Source organism: Pteropus vampyrus, unplaced genomic scaffold (genome assembly GCF_000151845.1).
Source record: "Pteropus vampyrus isolate Shadow unplaced genomic scaffold, Pvam_2.0 Scaffold103, whole genome shotgun sequence".
Classification (NCBI taxonomy): domain Eukaryota; kingdom Metazoa; phylum Chordata; class Mammalia; order Chiroptera; family Pteropodidae; genus Pteropus; species Pteropus vampyrus.
This window is the reverse complement of record NW_011888884.1, coordinates 999,945-1,012,806: the sequence shown is the minus strand read 5'-3', so window position 1 is coordinate 1,012,806 and position 12,862 is coordinate 999,945. Positions and strand designations below refer to the sequence as shown.

The following is a 12,862-nucleotide window of genomic DNA, read 5'->3' as shown; positions in this document are numbered from 1 at the left end:
TTACACCCAGCTATGCTTGTTGCTCTTTCTCCTTTCTAAAAGGAGAAAATGGCAGATTCTCTTTTATGATGGGCTAGTCTGGGCCTTTGGTTTGGTTTTCAGATCAGTTCTCTGAGCACTCGCAGGTCTGTTTTTCAGCTTCTGCTCCTCTAACCTTGAGGGCCTTTGGCTACAGCTAGAACATTATTTGCTGAATTTGGTTCATTTTGTTCAGTGTGGGGAGAAGACACTTTGTCAATGTGTTTAGGCTGATTCCTTATCCAGAAACATAACCTTTACTTTGGGTGTTTCTCCAGTAAGTACATTCTACTTCTTGGGTCCCCCGGGAGCCAGTCTTGCTCAGGACACAGTTTAAAGTGGGACAGCAAGCAGCATGGCAGAGACAACATGAGCAAAAATGTACACTTAGGCCATCGTGAAAGAAATCCTAATCAACTATCCTGCTGAGCAAAATTTTCAGAGAAGTTTTCTGTCCTAAATGGTATAGGGCCTTTGGGAGCATTTCATATTTACACAGCTATCTTTTTCAGAGAATTAGTAGCCATTTATTTGCTTCAAGTGCACTTGTAACCTGTATCTTGGAGAAGAAACGTGCTTCTTTCATAAACTATTCTCAGCTCTAACAACCATTATCATGTTGAGAGACATACAGTGTGATGAACCCATAAGTGTGCATATTACCCAGCGTGCTGGGTAATAAGACCAGCCTTTCCCATCTCCAGTGCTTCTCACTCTTTCACATACTTAAAAATCAACTGGGAGCTGCTACGATCCAGTTTCCCTGGCCCTGCCCCCAGAGATTCTGACTTAGTAGGTAAAGATGGAGACCAGGAATCTGCAGTTTAAAAAGCACGGAGGTGGTTCTGCTATCTGTGGTCCTGGGTAGTGGCTTTGGGCCCAGAGCAAGATTTCGCCACCTCAGCATTGTTGACATTGGGGACATGATAATCCTTTGTTGTCGGGGGCTGCCCTGTACACTTTAGAATGTTTAAGAACATCCCTGGCCTCTATCCATTAGATGCCAGCAGCAGCCCCCACCACCCATTTTGACAATCAAAAATGTCTCCAGACATTGCCAAAATGTCTTCTGGGGGGTCAAATCGCCCCTAATTGAGAACCATCTGCCTAAGGGAAAATAAACGAGAATATGTTAATTAAAAAGTTTTTTATTTTTGCATGCAGATGTTTATACCCTGACATCTATTTCATTGAACAAATCAGACACATACTTCTGAGCACCCGATATATACTAAGCCTTTTATATGACAATGTTTAATCATGGTCATTGCCTCTTTTAGTATCTTATAAAATGGAAGAAAAGGAAATTTTCTTGTAAATTAATATTTATTGAACATGCATTTTTCCTAAATTAATATTCCCAATAATTTTCTATGAGATATACCAGAATGTTTAATATTAACGTAAAATTTATATTAATTCATATTAAAATACAAAAATTAATATGAAAAGAAGTAATTCAGAATAAACCTAGTGTGAATTGCTATATTCTTTCTAATAATTAAGCAAATTTGATTTGTAAACTTTACACATTTTAACATATGGAGAAAGAGTGATGATGCATCTGCGATAGTACTGTTTATAAAATCTCACCTCTGCTGCAATTTTAGACCATTTCCTTGGTGAGTCTATGGTGTATATAGATAAATAACTGTACCCACACATGCTGATTTCAATGTGAGTTTTTCACATGATAATGAAACATTAAAAAATAGATCATAATGTAGGGCACCCAAATATTTAACTCTTTAAGTCAGTGACATGAGGAGTGGAAGGAAGAAAGGGAGAGAGGAAAGAGAAAGAAAAGAAAGAATTGATCGAGACTGAAAAAAACGGATCAATGTAATCTCTGGCCACTAGTCAGCAAATTCTATTGAAATTTAAGAATGTAAGAGATTAGTTTACAAAAAAAAAGCTGGTGAAACAATTCCTAAATGCAAAGAAAAGGAAGCCTATTGATATTCAGGAACCCTGAGGAGAAGAGCTGATGTCTCTGTTGTAGACTTTATCTCTTTCCTGAAAAAAGGTGTCAAGAAGAAAGCTCAAGACAGGAAAGAAGGCTTTCTTGGGACGGGAGGGTGCTATTTTTAATATATCTTTAGGGTGGACAGGCTTTTAGGGTATTGGAAATCAAGGAACTTTGTAGACTAGGAAAGAACCAGACCCAGGCAGTTGTCTTTCACAGCTGTGTTTGGCATTCAGAACTGATGCTCAGGTGAGAACCCTCACCAGCAAGCAGTACAACCTAGGATGGAAACTCACAAGAGAGTCAGGGGCTCTGACTTGCAAAGCTGGAGAGAATTACTGGGAAAACGAAAACCTTGATCATGCCTTAGTGGAAAGTTAAATTCACGAAATCTGACTTTATTTCCCTCTGCAGAGAACGTGCAGAGTAAGGTAACTCCTTGCTTCTTAAAATGCTGTTTTCTGTGTGGGTTGTGTCTGTGTGTGTCCTCTCAGGAGTTCTAGACAGTCCAAAGAGTCATTAACATTATTTAAATATTCATGGTGGGGGAGGGGGTTACAGACTGAAATTTCAGACAGCCAGGGAGTGAGGGATGGCTGGCCACCCGCCTAATCGAGCCCCAGGCAGTGTATCGGCTGCCTGCTTCCCCACCGCTGGCTTTGTTAACACTCACGCTTTGACACTAGGCCACCGCTGCCGCAAAGGGGAGGGCAGAATGAAGGCTCTGGCGAGCCAGTGAGACGGAAGCATCCCTCTCGACACCTCAGCCTCTGGGCCACGTCACACGGCGACCCCCATCCTTGTCAACCGCTCCCCGCTGTGGTACTTACTCGGGGGCAGTCGTGATGCTGGGTAAGAGATAAGAGACTCGCTCCCCCTCAGCAACGCCCGGCGTTGTGAGGGCGCCCATGCTCCCACACACTTCCTCAAACTCATACACCTGTGTGTACACCAACACCCACGTCCACACGCACGCACACCACATGCCCACCCATGCGCTAACGCAGGTCCACTTACCCAGACACAGAGCCCTCTCCCCGGTTTGCAAATTAGCTGCTTCACTTGTCTACTCGTCCCCCCGCCTCGCTCCTTTCCTCTTCCTTCCCTCCATCACTCTGTTTTATACATTCATTCATTTCTTGGTCTCTTGGTTTGTGCAAAGATTCCGCCAAAACCGCAGAGAAAAGGTGTGGGTGAATAGGGAGGGGATGGGGAAGCCGAGGGGCTGATCTTGGGCGCCGGGCACCCGGAGGGGGCGGGGAAGGGGCGGGTCCCCAGAGCCTGCGGGCGGCGCTCCCAGCCCTCCAGTGCGCCTGGCGGCCGCCGCTCTCCACAGATGCTCTCGGCCCATCCCGGGGCTGCCGACTCCTTTCTCCACCGTCTCGCGGACGCCGGGAGCAGGAGGCAGTGGCTGCGCCGCGCTGGAACGGAGCCGGAGGACTGCACCCCCCCGGGATCCAGCGCCCAGAGGTGGGTGTCCAAGCTGATGCGCGGTGGGCCGGAACACCACGTTCCGGGACGCCTTCCTGGTGTTGGAGCTTCGGGCGTGGGGATAAGGTGGCCTGGGGAGGGGTTGGTGATCTGGGTAGTCCTTGGAAGCACCGCGGACTTTAAAGGGCTTTTATGGTACTTGTCTAGCGGATCGTGTGCGGGGAGGGGAGCCGTGCTGTGCCATGTGGCTTTCAATTCCTAGGTTTGGAGGAGGGCCAGGTTTTGGGCTGCTTTATTCAATACTAAGTCACTTGTATATGTTTTAAAAAATAAACATAGGAACAACTCCAACACGTACATAAATACACACAGTCGGGCTGTACAGGAAAAGCAGCGAATACCACAGGGCGGTAGACGCCTCCCCAGACCCTGGAGCCGTGGTGGTTGGAACCGCGGGTTCTGGCTCGCGTGGAAGGCGCGGGTCCCGCTTCCTTAGATGGCAGCGCTGGGGGCGTTTTCAGAAGTCTGGAGTTTTGCAGGGAGACTGAGTCCGGCCAGCCGGAGCCTGTTCGGGTCCGGGAAACGAACTCGGGATGGGATGCGGAAGAGGGAGCAGCCCTTCTGCGCGGGGAGCGAGCAAAGGTACAGGTCCGAGCTGAGCCTAGAAGTTCGGCTCGCGGCTGGGATTCTGGCTGTTAGAGTCCGATGTTTTTATCCCAGGTAGAGCCGGAGTGCCCGTCTCTGGGCCTTTTGTGGGGACGCTTTGGTGAGTCAAAGAGGCGCATGGTGGTGGTGAGAGCCAGATACACTGCCCCTCGTGCGCGTGGAGGAGGCGCGCCCTCAGGGATAGGGGCGAGGAGATACCGCGGCCCCGAGAAATTGTAGAGGAGCGGAGCGACTGACTCGAAGTCCGTTAGGGCGGGGTCCTGGGAGCCCAGGAGTTCGCCGAGGGAGGTGGCGCGGGCCGGGGAGCGGTGGCGCTGGTGGCCGGGTGAGAACTGAAGGCAACCGGCGGGATGCGCGCTGAGCGGGGCGAGGCGGGGAGCGGGCCCGCGGGAGCGGGACCCGAAGCTGAGTTCCTGAGCTCTCCTGCTCGGATGAGAGACGCTCGCCAGCCCTGGGGGTCCCTCATCGTTCTGCAAAAAAAAAAAAAAAAAAAAATGGGGGGACATCTCGGAGGAAGGTGACTCGTTTAGAGAGGCGGTGGATTCTCTCTCCAGATCGGATAGAGCCAGATTCCCGCCTGGGGTTAGTAGTGGTTTGGCTGATAGACGGTGTGGTCAAATTTTGATAAATCTGTACCATTCCCTGTAGCAGTTTTAAGTGCAACGCCATTAATTTGGGCAAACTTTCCCCGCCCCCCTCCTAAATATATTTGCCTTTGAAAAGAGACTACCCCCCCCATGCATATCTCTACAAATATGGTAATCTTTGAGTCTTTGAACAAGTTCTCAGGAAGCACCCTTCCATCTTATCACAGTTCCCAGGTGCCTGGAGGCTGAATAAGAGCGAACCCACCCCTCAGCATTGTAATCCCAGGGGCTCCGTTTCCTTGTCTTTGTTCTAATTAAAGAGAGTTCACTTAAGCATCACACTTTTCTCTGGAAATATTCCCAATTTAATTAAACATTCTTCTTCTCCCAGCAGGGTAGTCTCCCCAAATTTATTGATCAACAGCATTTCGGAGTAACAAGTCTAGAAGCGAGGTGTATCTTTAGTAAGGAGTTTACTCTGTTTCTTTAAGCATAAAGCCTTTTAAATATTAAAACTTGCCCCAAAGCACCTTCTAAACAGCTGTCTGTCCTCTGCCTGCCGGCTCTCTCCTCCTCAGTTCTGACACAGACTCTTTGCTTAAAGGGCATTTTCTCCTTCAGGTGGACACATGGTGGGTCTTACAGGCCCTGCAGTTATTTTGGGCTGCACCAATAAAATTAGTCATGAGCCAGGAAAAATGAAAGTAATGCTATGTAGGTCTCCCAACAAACTGCAGTTAAGTGTTGAGCTGTTTCTCTGGCAGCGGAGTTCATTTCAGTTTCTTTCTGGAATGCCGAGGCGCTATCATGACAGGATGGCTGGGCTTTAGGACGGGACATTTTGAAATACCCATTATCTCATAGCTCTGGCATGACAGTTGGCACAGCTTCCTGTGTGCAGAGTTTGGGGTAGTTGTCAGAATTTATTTCACTTCCATAAGTTGCTCATTCTCACTCAGTAGTCTCAGTACCTCAGGGTATAAATTGAAGCAGGTTGTCTTATTTTGTTATCAAGTAAGGGGGAAATATCCACTTTTTAAAAAAATTTCGCAAACTTTCAATATTTTAGTATAGAACATATTAAATGTCACTTTAAAAAATGCTAACATTCTGGACTTTCTAGTTAATTATTATAATTATCGTCTAGATACCATCTTTTAGATTTGTTGGACTCTTAAAGCATTCATGTCTCAGATTTCTCATGGTGTCATTATAAGTCTACTTAATAAGGTAATAAGAAATGTTTCAAATAGAGATGAAATTGAATTTGGATGGAGCGTGTATTGAGGAATTTTAATAATTGAAACAGGCACATGTTGAAATTTACTTCTGAAAACCAAGAGGATGATGTTTCGTTCCCTTCTTTCATTTTATACATTTCTCAGCATGGTATATGATCTTTCTTGAATTCGCCTCTGCAATGGCTGTTCTTCGATCTTCAGAAACACAGGAGTTATCCTTTACTTAGATTATTGTTGGCACAAGGGAACCTGTTCCAGCTATTGGAAATTTGAAGTAATTATTGTGCTTATCAGAGTTAACAATTTTAGTGTTAGTAAACTTGATACCCAGAGGCAAATTTTCTGTGAAGCTAAACAAACAAACAAACAAACAAAAAAAAACAACAAAAAAAACTTAAGATTCAGGGTCCTGCACTATCACCAGCCTTCCCCAGTAGCACTTTGAGTGACTTGGGCCTGAGAGAGGCAGTGCCACCATAAACCATGATGAGACATATACGTATATATATATTTGCTAGATAATCCCCTTCTAAGAATATATATATGACTACTGTTTAAGTTGTGGACATTTGCCCTTCAAACACATTTTTAGGACTGTATTTTTATCGCAAAGTTGAAATCGTCTCTATTCCCACAGGAAAATCCACTATTTTACTCAAAGAGGAAGTTATAGTTTGTTTATGCAGTTTAAATAGTATTAGATTAATTAGAATACTTACGAAATGGAGTGCTCTAAGTTATATAGTACCTGAAGTTTAAACCTAAGTCTTAAAAATTTGTTTCAACTGTTATTGATGACAGTGTTTCTAAAATGTAATGAATGGATATCTTGCCTCCATTTCTTCTTACCCTGGCGAATATACTGTTGTGCTTCCACGGACAGTTCAGGATTGTAGTCTCAGTGTGGCGTTAGCCTAGATAGGAATTATGATTTATAGGCATGTGGAAGTGTGATTGTGGAACCCAGTTCAGGACAGACTCTGGAGGCTGCCTTTTGTGAAAACTAACATCCTCATACAAATGTAACTTCTGTTCTTTGCTCTACTGTCAGAAAAATGAATGAATTAATATTTGCCCTTCTTCGTGCAATAAAACGGGATGTGCTTTCAGCAAGGGGTTCTTTTTTGCTGTTGAAGTGAATCCTGAGACTGAGAAGGTACAGGAAAGGACAGCCAGCATGGGAAAAGAGATTGAGGCATCTTCGGGCCCCATAGACTTCTTTTCTCTTTAGTTCTCTCCTCTCAAGTCTGAGACTACCAGTGCTGTAAGGCTTTGGCGGGGTACATTTGAGCAGGATTAAGGGACTTGTAACTAGCATTTGTTTTTATCTTTGTGGGAGGGGGTCTCAGAGTGACCGAATGGGCCATGCAGCTGGAGAAGGTGCTCTTTGGAAGAAGAATGCTTCTGGTTTCCTTATCCAGGTGGGGTGGGGTTGGGATGGAACTTTGCTCAAGTGGGCATGAAGGGTTGGGATTTTTTGTTTGGTTTTGTCTTTTAAGTCTTGTAAGATTCTTGTCTCAATTGAGAGCAATGTGAATGCCAGGGAAGAGGAACTTAGTGGGGAATTTGTCATTGTCCTTTGAGCCCTTTTTTTCTTAGGTGTGAGCAGATGCTTGGTTGGAGCAGATGGGATGAGTAGAGCCAAATATTCAGTTGCTATGATGCCCCAGTTAGGTATTCAGACCATGGCAGGGCCAAAACATTTTAGTGCCTTGGCCAAGTTCTCTGTAAGAGCTGGAGCATGTCACATGAACAGAATGAATCTTAGTTTCTTCATCTTTACAAATGGGGATACCATAAGTAAACAGTCTTTAAAGTTAATCTTAAAAATTCCAGTAATTGTGTAGCAGATCAATTGTTTATCCTTCACACTGATTTGATCAAGAAGCTTTGAGAATGGTTATTCTCCAAGACTAACCTTTACCTTCCCACTCTCCAGCGCCTCCTTTTGACTTGGGGGAATCTGGTCAACATTCTTTTCCTCCCTTTACCCCCGAATCACTGACACTGTTGTATTGAGGCTTCTTTCAGTTTTCCTTATTTGCTCCCTCATAATACTTTGAGGACTCAAATTTTCAGGACCTTAATCCTGGGAATTAAGCTCAGTCAGTGACCTGCATGTGATGGGTGTCAGGGGGAGTCTCCTTCTGGAACTCCTGCAAGATGCTTTGCCAGCTTTATTGAGTTTACTCTGTCCCCAAGACAGGAAAGTGGATTAAATAAATATTTGCAATGAGAGTTGAAATAAACAAGGTCTTCAGAAGAGCCTGAGAAACCTAGTGAATCCAGTCCTTTTTGCCTTACCATTGAAATTTTCACAGATTTGCAGTAGACTTGACTGGTTGGATGTATTATTATGTAACATCATTGTGAGGTGGACACACCAGAAATGTTATTTTGAGTTAGTTCTTAAGTGCTACAAATCAAACACATAAAATGTATCTTCCATTCTTGGTCCAAACCTTTCCAACAAATTTGTGGTGGCAGCCAGAACCAGGGTTCCAGATTAGGATGAGCTTGTGCATTTAAGGAAGTGAGTCGTTTAGAAAAAGCAGCTGGGGATTCACAAGCAACATGATTTAAAAAGCGGAACTTTGTACCGCGTAAACCCAGTTTGTGAGGCCCCTGTAAAGTTTTCTTTTTAGTCACTGTCTGCTAGAGGGAAGTTCACCCTCAAAATGTCTGTGGAGCGGGGCCTGTCCACCCCAGGTCCAGTGACTCTCCAGTGCCCATACTCCGTTTAAGGACCTCAACACTGAATGAAGACTCAATTTCCTAGGAATCTGCCTGTTCACTTGGGCAGCACTTATGGTCATGTGGTCTCATCACCCTAGTGTCCACGTAGGGATTCCTGGATCCCGGCACAGACTGTCAGGATCACTCATCTGGGAAGAGCCGGGATACAACTTTTAAAACTGGTTTTCCTCGTGGTGTCAAATACCAGGTGACAGTGGCTATTCTGGGGCTATGTCAGCAGGTCTACAGAGATCTGCTTGAGCTTTCTGCCCCATGGAGCACCTTATCTGCTATATAGGATTGGTAAGAAATAGAGTCAATGTATAAAGATAGATAAATGCCGGTCCAGAAATATTAACCTCTCTTTGAATTATGTAAAGATGTATTTTACTGCTTTGAACATGCTTTAGTGAGGGGGCCTTGAGAAGGATTATTGCTATGCAGAGTAAGGATAATATAATGCTAGAGCAGTTTTTCCTGGGTTGTCAGAGGGGGCTGGACTGGAATTTTCTATACAGTGCTTAGAGTGCCCTTGGCTGGTAAAGTTTAAAGGACAATTTCCAGGTTTTTAGTCTTTTGTTGGTTAGAAGGGAAGTGTCTATGCGTGGAACTGCCACCCACATGTCACCAAGTTCTGTGAAGAGGTGGCGGGGGTTGCGTTCCTCAGGTAGCCATCCTATCCACAGCCCATGACTCTTTCCGGGGCGTTGGCGGTGAATCTGTGGGCTAGGACTGACCTAAGCTTCCTATAGCAGAGACAGGCCCTGCAGACTGGGGAAAGCCCCAAACCTGGGCCGTGGAGGGGGGTGACATCTACTTACCTTTCCTCCTCCTCAGCCTGACTTAAGCCTTTAATGCAGAGCTCTGCCAGGGCCCGCCTGAGCCCTGTACCTGGGTTTTTATAGGGAAGGTGTGAGGAAGGCCAAATTTCACTTTTCCGTAGGCAGTTAACTGACTGCTTTCAGCCCCTCTCCCTGACTGCACTGGCTTACATTATCATGATGTCATTCCCACAGTGGAATAATGAAGAAAGTTACTTTGTAGCGATGCCTTGCGTAAGTTTTATGATACAGCCTGTCAACAGAGAAAGACACCATTGTTTGGCCCTTTTTATGTGGGAAGTTGTGTGAGTGATTTTTCCCAAAGGAATAAATCTGAATTTTCTAGAAAATTCACATATTTCACAACCCTGAATTCAAAAATTTTTTCTGTCTGTGAATGAAAATCAAGGTCCATGTGCCATGGGCTGTGCGAGTCCAAGGGTATATTTAGCCTGGCAAATTCTTATTTTTCATTAGAACATTTTATCGTTGTAAAGGATAGCGAGAATACTCTTCCGACATAATTCTAGATGAGCAGAATACATTCATTTGGGGAGGAAAATGAGCAAACTGTATTGGAAACTTAGATCATATCCAAAGTGCTTGTGATTATTTCGGTTTGGGATCATTTGTCCTTTAGAGAAAGGTTCAATTTGGTGTTAAATACAGCACAAAGACAGGCCTCGAGAGTGGGAGGCATGGCTTTTACATGAAATCACAATGTGTACATTGTTTTAAAATATTCTTTTCATCATATGCTTCCTTATGAAAACAATTCAGTCTCCGAGGCATGACATGTTATGCCTCGGAGAAGCTATAAGATAGAGGAGCGGAAGGGGCAGAAGTCCCTCCCTTTCCAACCACTGTTCAGTGTGGAATGGAGTTTTCTCTTCTAGGGAATTCTCTGTAATGCCCAGGGATGCCTTGATCTTGAGGTTTCCTGGATTGGTGCTGGGAGGAGGTAAGAGGGAATTAACATTTTTTGAATGCCAGATGCCAGACTGGTTGCTTTTCTCCACTATTTTCCTTAATCCTTATAATCACCACCATTTTTCAAATGAAGACACTGAGGCCCTTAGAAGTTACATAACCAGCCAAAGGTCCCACAGCTATACAACATCAAGCCAGCGTTTCTACCCAGCTCCCTCCTCTTATTAAACCAGTGCTTTGGGACCTCGCTGCTCAAAGTGTAGTCTGAAGACCTGCAGCATTGACATCACTCCAAGAGCTTGTTGAAACTAGAAAGTCCTGAGCCCCATCTCAGACCTGCTGAATCAAAATCTGCATTTTAACTAAATCTAGTTTGAGAAGCTCATCACCTCTATGAAAACTAGCCCATCCACAAATTTGACCTTAGAGATTGGTCTGTCTGGGAGCAGGGAAGGGTGCTGCTAGAATCTAGTGGGATGCAGCTAAACATTCCACGGTGCACAGGACGGCCCCCTGCAGCAAAGAATTATCCTGCCCATTACATCCATAGTTGAGAAGCTGCGGTCTAGTTGTCCATGAAGTCATGTGCCGTAAACATGTCTCTGTAGCTCCGGATATCTGCAGATCTCTAGCAAGCATATCTTACATGAGATGGTACAAATTCCAGTGGGACTGGGAAAGGGAACAAGAGCTTAAATTGCAGCATGAATGATTCTGTTAGAGTGTGGAGAGTGTCTGGCTATCCTATCCAAGAAGCCGTGAAATGCTCCTGAGCATGTACTGAGAGCCGCTGGGGGGCTGCGAAGAGGTGACATTCCCCAATCCTGCCTGGCAACAATGCTTTTCGTTTCTGTGTTTTACTCCCCAAACTTGCCCAGGCCTCTGCTCTCTATCTTTCAGTTCCAGAGCATGCTGTGTTGGGTCAGCTGTGCCACCTGGAGGCTGGGGAAGAAAAGAGAATAAATGAAAGACTGATAAAGACAGGCAAAGCCTCATTCCTGCCCATCTATGTATTTCCCGCTTTTCTCACTCGGCCCCTTTAATTCCACCAGGCTGCAGGCACTTCCACAGGTTAGCGGTTATCTTCCCCTCCTTCTCCTCTTTAGATTCTGGCCCAGAACTTCTGGGACCATATTTTTTCCATCTCGTCTGCCTCCCTCTCTCCTTTTCTCTCTGTCTTCCTTTTATGAGCTGAAAATCAACCTGAATTATGACTGGGAAGTGAAACCAGCACGCCCAATATAAATTCAGAGGGGGAAAGTTTTGAAATGAAAGTATAGCCAATTAAAAGCCCCCTGTCCTTCATCTTCAGTTATGAGAGTCTCCTTCAGAATGGCTACAAACATCTCTACCTCCATTCTTGTTTTACTCCTATTAATAAACTTGCTTTTTTTGAGCTCCAGAATTTTAAAACAAGAGGTTTTTTTCAATGCTATTTTTTCCCCAGCTTTCTTCCATTATTGATGTTACAACAGTTATTTCTCACTCCTTTTTTAATGAACATTGTCTGTGAAGTAGACTGTTCTAGACAAGTTTTGGAGCCAAACCAGATTTACAGCAAGCCATTCCAAGAGAGGGAAAACCACTTTGCAACTTCCAGGTACTGTCTTTTCGTAACTTCCGTCATCCCTTGCAAAGGAAAGGTGGGGCTGTAGAGGTGGAAGGAGGCCTGGGGAGTGACTGGCGGGCTGTGCGGAGCATCCAACCCCAGCATTTGGACTTAGAGGCCGGGGCAGAGGAAGCCAGAGTGCTGGGCTTCGGGCCAGAGGGGAATGTATCTTCCCAGGTCTGGGAAGCCTGTGTTTTTCCAGCAGACAAGCTGATCTGCTCTAGAGGGCTTTAAATGAGGACATGGGGGAGTTGCAGGGACTAGTTGGAGCCAGAGAACATGAGAGGAGTTATCAGTTATGTCACAAAAAGGGGAGATTTGACATCTGGTCATTGATTCCCAGTACTGTTTTGAGAAAATAATTTGGAAATCAGTATCAGAAACAATTTTGTCTTTAATATAAGTCTTGAAGGTATGAAAACAAAAGGAAGAAAACTGACCTGGGCTGTCTGAGACTTGGCATCTAGACTTTATTATTGTAATTAATGATTAAGTGCATCTTTTAGTCCGGGTATGTATTAGACTCAGAACAACCCTGTGTGGTGCTTGGATTGTTTTAATCCCATTTTAAAGATGAAGACACTGCAGCTGGGAGAGGTGAGATGAATTGGTCAAGGCCGGGCCCACATCACATATATTTTTCCTTTCTTGTTTCTGTGTTGGCTAAGCCTCTGTTTGCTCTTTTGAGGAGAGATTGGAAACTGGACCAGGAGTTTTGACTTTGATATACTTAAGCTACTTGTTTTAAACTGAACATCCCTCCTCTGGGTGATTAGCCTCTTGATTTTAAAGGCAATCTCTGCTTGTGTGTCTTCTTCCTTTGAGACCCCTATCTCCCCCAAGGCACCAATCCTCTC

The 12,862-nt window shown here is 44.9% G+C and overlaps 1 protein-coding gene across 3 annotated transcripts in view; it reads left to right on the top strand.

The window, feature by feature from the left end:
- LOC105295323 (paralemmin-2) overlaps positions 1-12,862 on the top strand; it is a 318,042-nt gene that overhangs the window by 221,327 nt on the left and 83,853 nt on the right. The window contains exon 1 of one of the 3 annotated variants that reach the window (XM_023533462.1): positions 3,327-3,454. The exons of 1 other annotated variant lie outside the window; for it this stretch is intronic. The gene's annotated coding sequence lies outside the window, so the exon portion shown is untranslated. Of the gene's footprint in view, positions 1-3,326; positions 3,455-3,860; positions 4,058-12,862 lie in introns of those variants that run through there. One more of the 3 variants, XM_023533464.1, reaches the window with a different exon arrangement.